The following is a 13004-nucleotide window of genomic DNA, read 5'->3' as shown; positions in this document are numbered from 1 at the left end:
ATGACCTCATGGATTCACTCCACAGAAACAGTAAACAATGTGACTGAGTTCATTTTCTGGGGCCTTTATCACAATGCAAAGATTGATGAAGCATGTTTTGTGGTGTTTTCTTTCTTCTACATGGTCATTGTTCTGGGAAACCTCCTCATCATGTTCACAGTGTGCCTCGGTAACCTCTTTGAGTCACCCATGTATTTTTTCCTCAACTTCTTGTCATTTGTGGACATTTGTTACTCTTCAGTCACAGCACCCAAGATGATTGTTGACCTGTTAGCTAAGAAAAAAAACCATCTCCTATGTGGGGTGCATGCTTCAACTCTTTGGAGTTCATTTCTTTGGCTGCACTGAAATCTTCATTCTCACTGTCATGGCCTATGATTGTTACGTGGCCATCTGTAAACCTTTGCACTATATGACCATCATGGACAGAGAGAGATGCAATAAGATGTTGCTGGGAACATGGGTCGGTGGATTCTTACATTCCATTATCCAAGTCGCTCTGGTAGTGCAACTTCCCTTTTGTGGACCAAATGAAATTGATCACTACTTCTGTGATGTCCATTCAGTTCTGAAACTTGCCTGCACGGATACCTATGTTGTCGGTGTTGTTGTAACAGCCAACAGTGGCACCATTGCGCTGGGCAGTTTTGTCATTTTGCTAATTTCATATACCGTCATTCTGGTGTCTCTGAGAAAGCAGTCAGCTGAAGGCAGGCGCAAAGCTCTCTCCACCTGTGGCTCCCACATCGCGGTGGTCATCATCTTTTTTGGTCCATGTACTTTTATGTATATGCGACCTGACACTACCTTCTCAGAGGATAAGATGGTAGCTGTATTTTACACTATCATCACCCCCATGTTAAATCCGCTGATTTATACTCTGAGAAATGCAGAAGTAAAGAATTCAATGAAGAAACTGTGGAGTAGAAAAATCTTCTCACAGGACAATGGGAAATAACTGAAACCAATTAGTTCTGCTGCATGATTGTCATTTTCCCAGCCTTGGTTAACTTCTTGGTGCAGTGAAACAAAATCAAATTCACTGGAGTTGGGGAAAAAAGGCGATGTAATAATATGGTCCTGAAATAGGTTTGAAAAAGAAATTCTATTACTCAGACTCTAAAACATGATAACATTCAGATTTTCTACTCCCTTATCTTACCTTTTAACTTTTCTTGATTTCAAAATTAGACTGTTCTATGGAATGTTTAAGTTTTGGAAGGAGAGTTACATACCAGGCCCTCTATTGTACGTATGAAGCAGGAATGACAACCTACACATATAAGCTCATACATTCTGTTAAAAGTTAGTGATAATTATCATACATGAAGATAATGTAATCGGATCATAATCCCTTTCCAACATCTTCTTTTTACCCCTACCTTACCTATTTCATGCACTGAACTCATTCTTCTTTCCATTATTTTGATGACTTTCTGTTCACCCTTCTCCATTACCCATGTGAAAAGGTCAGTCTTGTGGAGGTTTCCTGAAAGTAGCGACAGACACTATGAGACCAGGGCTAACCAACTGTTCTCTAACAGGACCAGAGATACACAGTTTCTTCTTATGATTCGAAATTCTCTAGATGCATGCACCACTTTGTGCATCTGTCTGCACATGGGTACTGAGGCACTGACCCCAGGCTGCCATGCTTTGCAAACAAGGGCTTTACCTTCACTCCAGCACTTCACTTTGTGAGACTGACGTGCTGCCTACCGCACTAAGAGGACGACCGGCATTCACTTTAAAACCTACCTGCGTTTTTCCTTCTTCTTCAGCTTTACTATAGTACAATTCACTGACGAAAATGCCAGACGTTTAACATGATGTGAAGTTTGATGAGCATACAGTGTGAAATGAATGCTAGCCCCAAGTTAATTGTACACATAACATTTAGGTATCTTCTGTGTGTGACTGAATTTCAAGAGCATCCACAATCCATGCCTCTCTGCATACTTATCTTTCAAACCCTTACTACAAAGGCTAATGCAGCTCAGCTTATAGCATTTTAGTGTTAATTTTAATGTTAATGTTAATTTTATTCCAAAATTCAAAATGCTTTCATATTCCTCCATAAAACCAACTCTAAAAAAAATTTAAAAACACATGATGAGTTTATCTCATTAATACCTCATTTCTGAGTACCAACTTCCCATAGTAGCTCCTGTTTAGGTGCTGGTAAAAAAAAAAAAATTAGGAACAGCTTATGGAAGGAACAAGTTTATTTCTGGCTTTTAGTTCAAGGAGAAATTTCGTCATGTGGAGAAAGCATGGCAAGAGCAGAAAAATAGATGCCATAAAACCATAGTAGCAGGCAGAAAATAGAGAGATTGAGTGTTCAGATCAGCCAAGTGGGGCTGAGTTAATACCAGATGCCTCAACTCCTCCAGTGACACACCTCTGCCAGCAAGTTTTCATCACTCAAAGACTTCAGCAACTGAGGATTAAATATGATGTTGAATCAACCACAGATATTTAGTGCTTTTCTACTATGTATGTAACCAATGTGTGCTCCTTTTACTGCAATTTTCTGTAGCTTGACTTCTTATATTAATCCATTCAAAGTTCATTACACAAATTATATTACAGTTTCATTATTTCAAGAACGTGTTTCAGTATAGGCTTTTTTGTAACTTTTTATTGACAATTTTCATACATGTACAAAATGCATTTTTTATTTATCATTTATTTTAAAGGAAAGAGAGAAAAAGAAAGAATGAGAATGGGTGCACCACGGCCTCTTGCCACTGCAAACAAGTTCCAGATACATGCACCACTTTGTGTGTCTGGATTTACATGGATATTGGGGCATAGAAGCCCAGGCCAGCAGACTTCCAAGCAAGTGTCTTGACCACTGATCCATCTCTCCAGTCCCAAAAATATATGTTGATCTAATCCTATCTGTTGTGGGCAGTGTCATGTTGCTGGGATGAACACCCAAATTAGGCACAGTTTAGAGAAGGAAAAGATTTACTTCAAGCTTACAGATGCAGGGGTGAGTTCTTACAGTGATAGAACAAGCTGCTTCCATGCATGCAAGCAGAGCAACACAACCAAAAATACCTTAAATACTGAAAGCAAAAAGCACTAATTGGCACCAAGAACCCAGCCAGAGCTCAGACCATGCTGCAAACTTTTGAGCTGGAGATCAGATTCATCCCCAGTGACACCGTAGGGTTCGGTTCCAGGCACCAGTGGACACCACCTCCAGCAAGATGGCTGGAGACCCAAGTTGCAAGCATTAATAAAACACCTGAGTCTACAGGGGACATACTTTCAAATTACCATTCCTTCCCATTGCCTTATTGTTAGTTTTGCTTTTTTGAAAAAAAAATTATTTATTTACTTTCTAGCAAAGAGAAAGAGCAAGAGAATGAGAAGGGAAGGGTTGGAAATAGGTGCGCCAGGGCCTCCTGTCACTGCAAAAGAACTCCAGATGCATGGGCCACTTGGTGTATCAAGCTTTACATGGGTACTGGAGATTTTAACCCAGGCTGGCAGGGTTTAAAATCAAGCACCTTTTTTACTGTAAATCCATCCCTCCAGCCTGACTTTGAACTTCTGACCCACCTGGTTCCATGTCCCAAATGCGAGGATTACATTATCTAGACCACCGTGCCCAGTTTAAACAGTATTAGGGGTTTAATCCAGGATTTCATGCTTGTTAGGAAAATTCTCTACCAATGACATACATCCCAACCAACTGCTCTTGTTTCGATTTTGTTTTCTTTATCTCATGAATGATCAGTATTTTATTTATTAAAGAATGGGTCTAAAACAACACAGTAAGCCAAGCTGAAAAGAAAAGTTTTCAATAAACATTTTAACACATAAAATTATAACTCATGTAATTATTAGTCACTCTGGGAAATTTTGATCTTAAAGTGTATGATGCACCCAAATGGTAATAGCACCCTTGTTTTCTGAAGAGTCAGTCGTCATGTTTCTCATGTCTGCATAGAGTTCTTATCATTGTCTGATTTTCTGCCTTCTGCTTAACTATTTATTAACAACTTCCAAAAATATAAATAATATACTAGGATGATAATCCCCTCTCAGTACTCTCGAACTGTTTCTTCCATCTTGTCTTCTAGATCAGAGTTTCTATCCTCCACTTTGATGACTCTATTTTGAGAGCCTCTAGAGAGTTTTGGACTTGTTCAATTAAGTTTGCACTTTCTACTACTTTTCTATGGATCCTTTCCATCACTCTGTCAAGCTCCCTTTTCACATCATTTTCTGATTTTATTGATGTATCTTGGAATTCATCCTTACATTTCTTTATGTCTTCATTTAGTGTGGCCAGCTGATTTTTAAGGTCCTCTTTTTTTCCACTCTCCCTCAAAACTTTAACTCTCTTTGAACTCCTTCCAATATCTTATCAAATTATTTTAGCTTAGTGATGGTAGCATCCACACAATTATTGGTCCTTTGTTGCTTTCCTGCAAGTTCTACCAGTAGGGTGGTCAGGGTTGCATTGCTCATAGCTTCAATTTGATGTTCTGATCCTAACAACTCTTCTATGTTTTGGTTAGATGCATTCTTCATAGGACTGGGTGGTCTAACTGGGTTTTCTTGCATTTGATTTTTCATGTTACTTCTTTTGTGCTGTGGTCTGCCCATGACAGTGTATGGGCAGGTAGGTGGGTGGATCAGCCTGGGCTCTAGTGCAATGGGAATCTGAGGCAGCCTGGGGCAGTGGCCAAGCTTCCTGGGCTTTGGCTCCCACTTGCCAAAGCCGCCTATCTACTGCCTGACAGGGGCGCCAAAGTTGCCTGAATTCTCAAGTGGAGCTTGGAGTGGGACTGAGGTACCAAGCCCTGAGGCAGCCCAAACTCTGGCTGGGAACACTGGGACCCAGAAACAGTCTGAGTTTCCCCGCCACAGGAGAATGTAGGATGGCTGGCCGGCAGACAGTTAGGGGAGGGCACCTGAGCTGGCGCAAGTGAGAGACACAGTGTGGGCTTGTGTGGCAGTTGTTGTGGGACTGGGCTTGCCTAACAGTAATGTGGGCAAGTGTGCAGAGCAGTTTAAGCTTCCACACACAGGGATCAATCGTGTGGGAGCGCGGAGAAGGGCACAGCGGCTGTAGGGGTGTGGAGCCGCAGCGGGGTGCGGGGAGCGGTCATGGTGAGTGGGGCCTTGGCAGAGGGGAACAAAGGCTATTTGGTGTTAGGGGTGGTCTACCTGCCCTCGAGGGGATCCACGATTGCCTGTTCCCCCCCACACACTGTGCCCTCCCACTGATTAAAAGACCCAGAAAACCCTTAATGTCTTGTCTTTCTTTTCCCAGGATTTGCAGCTCAGCTAGGTGGTCGCCATCTTGGCCAGAAGTCCCAAGGAGAAATTTTTAGTTTGATATAATCCTACTTGACTTTTTTTCCTGTGCTTTGGGGTTTTGCACAAATGTCTTTGAGAATTCCAACATCCAAATTATGTCGCTGTTTTCTTTCCATAATTTCACAGTTTCGAGAGTCATGAAAAGCTTCGGCTGGGTCTAATGGTACAGGCAAGCGATCCAAGCTCTTGAGAAGACTGAGGCCCATCTGTGGAGAGTAGCAGGCCTGCCTCAGCAACTGAGACTCTGTCTTGGAAGAAATAAGTGTGAACAGGGCTAGTGATGGAGCTTAGTAATAGAGCAACTTTCTAGCCTGCCTTGGCTCAATTCTGCTATGTAAGTTAATCTTCAATCTATTATGATTTCATTTCTGTAAATAGTGATGAACATAGGCCTAGTCCCATTATAGTAATATGTGGATAATTTATTAGAAAGCTATTCTTTTTTTATTTTTTAAAGTACACTCATGTATACATTTTATATTAAGTGTATTGCCTTATAAATATGTATGTGATATTTTTGTATCTATATGAAGCCAAAAACTACAGATGACAACAAATTACATTACATTATTATTTCTGAGATTGTTTTAATTCACTTTATATAATTATCTCTCTTGCATCTATTTTTCTAAGAACAATATGAATTGTTCTTCATTATGACTACAAAAGGAAATTAATATACATATAAGGTTCACGTTTTCCTGAAACATTCATCTGTTTTTAGATATCTCATTTGGTCCTTAATATAGTTCTTTGGATATTGCTGCAATAAACACTGGTGTTCAAGTATCTGTGTGGTATGTTGATTTAGTTTCTTTGGGTAAATATCTAAGGGTGGTACAGTTGAGTCATACAGCCCATTTTTGATTAAGTTATTTTCTTATTGCTCAGCTTTTTGAGTTTTTTGTATATACTATATATTATTCATCTGTTAACTGTATAACGTTAACCAAGAAAGTGAAAGGTCTACACAATGAAAACATAAAAGCACTCAAAATGAAATTGAGGAAGACTTGAAAACAATGGAAAGATCCTTCATGCTCCTAGATTGTGAAGATGGTAATCCTACCAAAGACAATATACAGATTTAATGCAATTCCAATTAAAATCACAACATTAGCCGGGTGTGGTGGCACATGCCTTTAATCCCAGCACTTGGGAGGCAGAGGTAGGAGGATTGCTGAATGTTTGAGGCCACCCTGAGAATACATAGTGAATTCCAGGTCAGCCTGAGCTGGAGTGAATCCCTATCTTAGAAAACCAAAAAAATTAAAAAATAAATAAAATCACAACATTGTGCTTCACAGAATTAGAATAAATGATCTCAGAATTCATATGGAAAGGCAGAAGTCCTCAGATATCCAAGAATATCCTCAGCAAAAGAAATATCTCTGGAGGCATCACCATACCTGGTCTAAAGCCATAGTAATACAAGTGGCATGGTACTGGCATAAAAACAGGAGTATAGACCAACGGAATAGAACTGTGGACCTGGACTTTGGGTCAAGCAACTACAGCTACTTGATATTTGTCAAAGGCCCTAACAATCTAGTCTGGTAAAAAGATAGCATCTTCAACAAATGGTGCTGTCCAAACTGGATAACCAAATGCAGGAAACTGAAACTTGATCCACACATCTCGCCATGCACAACACCTAAATTGAAATGGAAAAGACCTCAATGTAAGACTAGAAACTCTGCCGGTCATGGTGGCACATGCCTTTAATCCCAGCACTTGGGAGGCAGAGGTAGGAGGAGCGCTGTGAGTTCAAGGCTACCCTGAGACTACATATTTAATTCCAGGTCAGCCTGAGCCAGAGTGAGACCCTACCTTGAAAAACAAAACAAACAAACAAAGACTAGAAACTCAGCTGCTAATGGAATAAAATATAGGAGAAACTTTCCATGATATAGGAATGGGAAAAGACTTCTTGAATAAAACCCCAGTAGTACAGGATCTTAAACAGTCACTCAACCAATGGGATCACATGAAGCTGAAGAGTTTCTTCACAGGCAAGCATACAATAATCAAAGCCAATAGATTACCACCGGATGGGAGAAAATATTTGCTGACTATTCAACTGACAGAGGCCTAATCTCTAGAATCTACAAAGAACTCAAAAACCTAAACTATAGAAAGTCAAACAACCCACTCACAAAATGGGGCAAACAGCTGGACAGCCAGTTCACAGAAGAAGAAATACTAATGGCAAACACACATGGTCTATTGTGCTTCCAAGTGAATTTTAGTTTAATTTTCTTTTTCATAAAGAATGTTGTTGGAGCTGGAGAGCTGGATTAGTGGTTAAGCACTCGCCTGTGAAGCCTAAGGACACAGGTTCTATGCTCGATTCCCCAGGACCCACGTTAGCCAGATACACAAGGATGCACACACGTCTGCATTCGTTTGCAGTGGCTGGAGGCCCTGGTGTGCCCATTCTCTCTTTCTCTCTCTGCCTCTTTCTCTCTGTCACTCTCAAATGATAAACAAAGAAACAACAACAAAAAAAACTAAAAAAAGAATGTTGTTGGCATTTTGATAATTAAGGCATTGGATCTGTAGATGGATTTGGGTCAGATAGCCATTTTAACAACACTGTTTCTTCAAATTCCTAAGCAGGAGAAAGCTTCATCTTTTAGTGTTTTCTGGAATGTGCTTCTTGAGTACTTAAAGTTTTCACTGTAAAAGTATTTAACTTCCTTGGTTAGATTTATTCCAAGATATTTTTGAGGGCACTATGAATGCGATTATTTGCCCATTTGCTTCTTTAGCATGTTTGTCATTGGTATATAGGAGGGCTACTGATTTTTGAATGCCAATCTTGCATTTCTTTAATTCTCAGAGTTTTCTGGCGAAGTCTTCAGGACACATATAGAGTCATATCATCTACAAGTAACAAAAATTTTACTTCTTCCTCTCTTATTTGCAACCTTTTATTAACTTCTCTTGTCTTATTGTTATAGCTAAAACTTCCTTCCAGTATTCTACTGAATAAGGGATAAAGTGGGTATCTGTGTTTGTTCCTGATTTTTTGTTAGAAGGATTCAATTTTTTCCTGTTGATTACAATGTCAACTATTGCTTTCCTGTGCATAGCCTTTATTATGTTGAGGAATGTTTTTTTAACTAGTTTCTTCAGGTGTCATGTTGAATTTTTTTTTTAATTTTTATTTATTTATTTGAGAGCGACAGACACAGAGAGAAAGACAGATAGAGGGAGAGAGAGAGAATGGGCGCGCCAGGGCTTCCAGCCTCTGCAAACGAACTCCAGACGCATGCGCCACCTTGTGCATCTGGCTAACATGGGACCTGGGGAACCGAGCCTTGAACCGGGGTCCTTAGGCTTCACAAGCAAGCTCTTAACCACTAAGCCATCTCTCCAGCCCTCATGTTAAATTTTTAGAAGCCTTTTCTGCATTTTTGAACCAATCATACGATTTTTTTTTTGTTTTTGAGTCCAGTTATGTGATATATTAAATTTTTTGATTAGTGCACATTGGGCCATCCCTGAATTTCTGGATAAAGCCAACCTAATGACAATTAATTATGCTTTGGATGTGCTCTTTGAACATAGTTTTCAAATATTTTTGAGAGTTTTTACATGTATGTTCACCATGGAGACTGGTTTATGATTTTTCTCATATATTTATCTGATTTAGGTAGTGTATTTCTGACTTTGTAAAGAGATTTGGTAGTTCTCTTTCATTTCTAATTTTATGGAATAGTATTTTAGATCATTAATTGTACTTAAATGGAGATTTGTTTAAAATGCAGATGTCTAAGATAAAACTACTTAAACCAATGTAAGTAAGATTTATTTTTTAGTCATACAGAAAATTAAAACTAGGATATCAATGACGTGACACAGCCTTCTTGTTGAGAAGGAGTTATGGAAGTATACATGTTTTAGAGCCTTGTCACATGACTTAACAGAATATTTCATGCTTAAAGGAAGATGCTAAAAATATTTTTTAAAGAAACAAAATAATAATTTAATGCAGAAGACAAAAGCAGAAGCAAACACATGAGGTTTGAGTATAGATGTATAAAAGGAAAGGCTTATTTCCACCTCCAGATGTATAAAAATAAATACACAAAACACACCAGGAACTCAAACTTCTTCCCTAGGGACCACAATAAAATGCCATGTGGAGATTGGTGGAGATTATTGCTTATCATAAGGAGAACTATAATACGGAAGACAAAAGTTTTTAAAATGTAGTAAAATCAGTAAAGCAGTGTTAAGATGCCAAAAGGGAAGAAAAGTATAAAGCTATATGATGACATATACTCTAAACCAACTATATAATTATCATTTTTGCATAATATTATAAACATTCCAAGTAAGTAAAAGATAGTGACATTAAAAATGACTAAAGTGAAAGATGACCAAAGAAATTCCACAAAGCACCAATTTACTTAAAATGTCTTAGCAAAGGCAGAGTATGGAAAAGAAGTTGACCAGGGGTGAGGAGGAACATAATCTATGATAAAATGGCCAGTTTTCTAAACATCCTTAACTATCCTAATATGTGCCCTCATAGTAACTCTAAAAAACTAAATACAACCAAATTTTATGACTCATAAAGAGTAATTGTTTTCATGTACTACATATTTGCTGTTAGAGATGTGGAGTTCACAAAGCCGAGCAGAAGCAAACACATGAGGTTTGAGTATAAATGCATAAAAGAAAAGGTTTATTTAACTACAAGCAGAGAATTACAAAATGTAAAATTGCATTAGTAACAGACATCCTAATGAACACTCAGTAAATTCTTAATGATAACACAGATAATTACACGTGTCTATTATTTTCCAGAAAATTATAAGGCGCTCAGGGTATTTCTTGGTAGCCAAATACTGGCCTTTCACAAGCAATACCCTGGGTTCCACCTCCAGGATGTATAAAAATAAATACGTAAAACACACCAGGAACTCAAACTTCTTCCCTAGGGACCAAAATAAAATGTCATGTGCAGGTTGGTGGAGATCATTTCTTATCATAAGGAGAACTATAATTTTCTCTTCTGGTTATGAAGAAGAGAAGAAAAAGCCTAAGTTACATAAGCAGCAAATTACAAATACTAGGCATCAAAAACTATATAATATATGAGACTGGAGATTCATGATCCAGATTTTGGTAAGATATTTATAAATCAGTTTATGATTGCTTTGGAAACTTGAATCTAAAAGGATGCTAGCTGGTGAGTTGGTTACTTGATGATATATATTTAACTCTCAAGAAACATAGTCTTGAGATGAAATAGAAATGCACTTTTAGCATATTGTCTTTATGTAAAACTTTAGTTTTTCATTTTAGTTTGAAAATTCTCAGGAATAATTTGGTTCTATATTATTGACTATAATAGATTAGTTTTACAGAGAAAGTATTTCTGTCTTGAACTCTTTTTATGTGGGATGGATGGCCTCCTATCAATGACTGATTTGACAGGTGGTAGCAGTCACCAAGAATGTGTGTTTTGTAATTTTTAAGCAAAAATTGGGAAAATAGGAAGTAAAATATTAGTACCAGTCATTGTGCTGAGGAAGAGGCCAAGAGAGTAGTTGTAAGGAAATGATTTAGTTAATTTCAGTGATGAGAGAACCAAAATGATTATAAAAGAAAATATTTTCTGTTTCACCATAGCACTCACAAACATGAGATGTTTACTGGAAACATATTTATTCCTATGTTAATAATATATATCAGTTAGAAGCCATTTTGAAAATACCTTTATTATAGATTATACTGCAAATATATTGTAAGCCAAAAAGATTAAAAGAGTTAAGTTAAGTGAAGTTAAGGGAGATCAATGTCTACTGTGGGTGACATGGCATATGCTAGAAAGATAAGATCAGCACGAGTCCTGCCTAGATTTTTGGAGATCTTCACATGAAAACAAAAACATGTTTTATAACTATAAAAATTTATTGTGTAAAAATTGAAAAATCTTACATTTTGGATTAAAAACAAACATCAAAGAGCTAGATGTGATGGACCACATTTATAATCCCAGTACTTAAAGCATGAATACCCCATGTTTGAGGACATCCTAGGCTGCAGAGTGCGTTCCATGTCAGCTTAGTAAGAGTGCGACCCCATCTGAAAAAGACACATGACTGTCGGAAACAGTCTTAAAGATCATTAATTCTAGTTCCCTCACTTTACAGAGAGGAACTGTATGAATGAAGAAAATAATATCCCAAATTTAAGAAGTAAAAATCATTCATCCAAATCTTTTTTCACACTTATTTTTCGTACTTGACCAATAGCTAAGAATATAATAATCACTAATAATGCTTCAGAGAAAAGATATATTTTCTTTTAAAAGTATTTATTTATTTATTTAAGAGCTTAAGACAGAGAGAGAGAAAGAGGCAGAGAGAAAGAGAGAGAGAGAGAAGGAGAGAGAGAATGGGCACACCAGGGCCTCCAGCCACTGCAAACGAACTCCAGATATATGTGCCACTTTGCTCATCTGGCTTATGTGGGTCGTAGGGAATCGAGTGTCAAACCATGGTCTTAGGCTTCACAGGCAAGCACTTAACTGCTATGCCATCTCTCCAGCCCAAGAATAGATACATTTCTTCCTAAAACTGTGTGTGAGCTGTGAGTTTGTCACTTTCCAGAGCTGGTATATGTATTAAGACTCTGAACTGATTTGGCTTCTTGTTTACATATTGACACTTGCTTAAATAATAATCTAATTTTCTAAACACTTTATTTATATTTGACTAAAATGGTGCAAAGACTGAAATTCAGAAAGTACCTGGAGTTTTCCTAATTGACTCAAATATGTATGCAAACCTTGAAGTTTGGAAAGGCAGAGTTAATTCTATCCTCTGGCCTCCACATGTGTACCATGGTGTGTGTATGCACTCACACATGCTCAAGCACTTGCTCTCTCTCCAGAAACACAAATAATAAAAGTAATATTTACTAAATATTGATTTATATTAATAAAAATGGATTTGTGGTAATACCTTCTACATACATACTAGCTCATATCTGATATTTGTTGGTACATTGTGATAAATGAGAGTTACCTGATTTATACTTGTTTGCTTAATAATATGAATGCCTAAGAGAAAATCCATCACAAGGAAATATTGAATATTAAATTATGCTTTGGAAACAGGTAACCTTATTCATGATGTTTCACCAAAAGTAGCCATGTCCAGTAAGTCAGGGACTGATCACAAGTTGCTTTATGATTTGATGGAAACCCATTTTCACAGAGAGTCTTGATAGACATTTTTTAAATTATTTATTTATTTATTTATTTATTTGAGAGCGATAGACACAGAGAGAAAGACAGATAGAGGGAGAGAGAGAGAATGGGCACGCCAGGGCTTCCAGCCTCTAAACGAACTCCAGATGCGTGTGCCCCCTTGTGCATCTGGCTAACGTGGGACCTGGGGAACCGAGCCTCGAACCGGGGTCCTTAGGCTTCACAGGCAAGCGCTTAACCGCTAAGCCATCTCTCCAGCCCTTGATAGACATTTTAATTGAACATCCAGTTTTTATTATCTGACATAACTGAATAACATTAATCAATTAATTCTTAGTAATTCTTCAACTAGAATACACTCTTCTGCAGACACTGGTAAGCATGTACCTGTATTATGTCACTTCAGATGGTGTTCTTTCCAAATGCGACC

At 37.9% G+C, this 13004-nt stretch overlaps 1 pseudogene; it reads left to right on the top strand.

The window, feature by feature from the left end:
• LOC123456085 lies at positions 1-958 on the top strand (annotated as a pseudogene).
• Positions 959-13004: the final 12046 nt, after the last annotated feature.

The sequence above is a fragment of the Jaculus jaculus genome, chromosome 1, assembly GCF_020740685.1.
Source record: "Jaculus jaculus isolate mJacJac1 chromosome 1, mJacJac1.mat.Y.cur, whole genome shotgun sequence".
Taxonomy (NCBI): Eukaryota; Metazoa; Chordata; class Mammalia; order Rodentia; family Dipodidae; genus Jaculus; species Jaculus jaculus.
The sequence above is the reverse complement of the archived record's forward strand: the minus strand, read 5'-3'. Positions and strand labels throughout refer to the sequence as shown.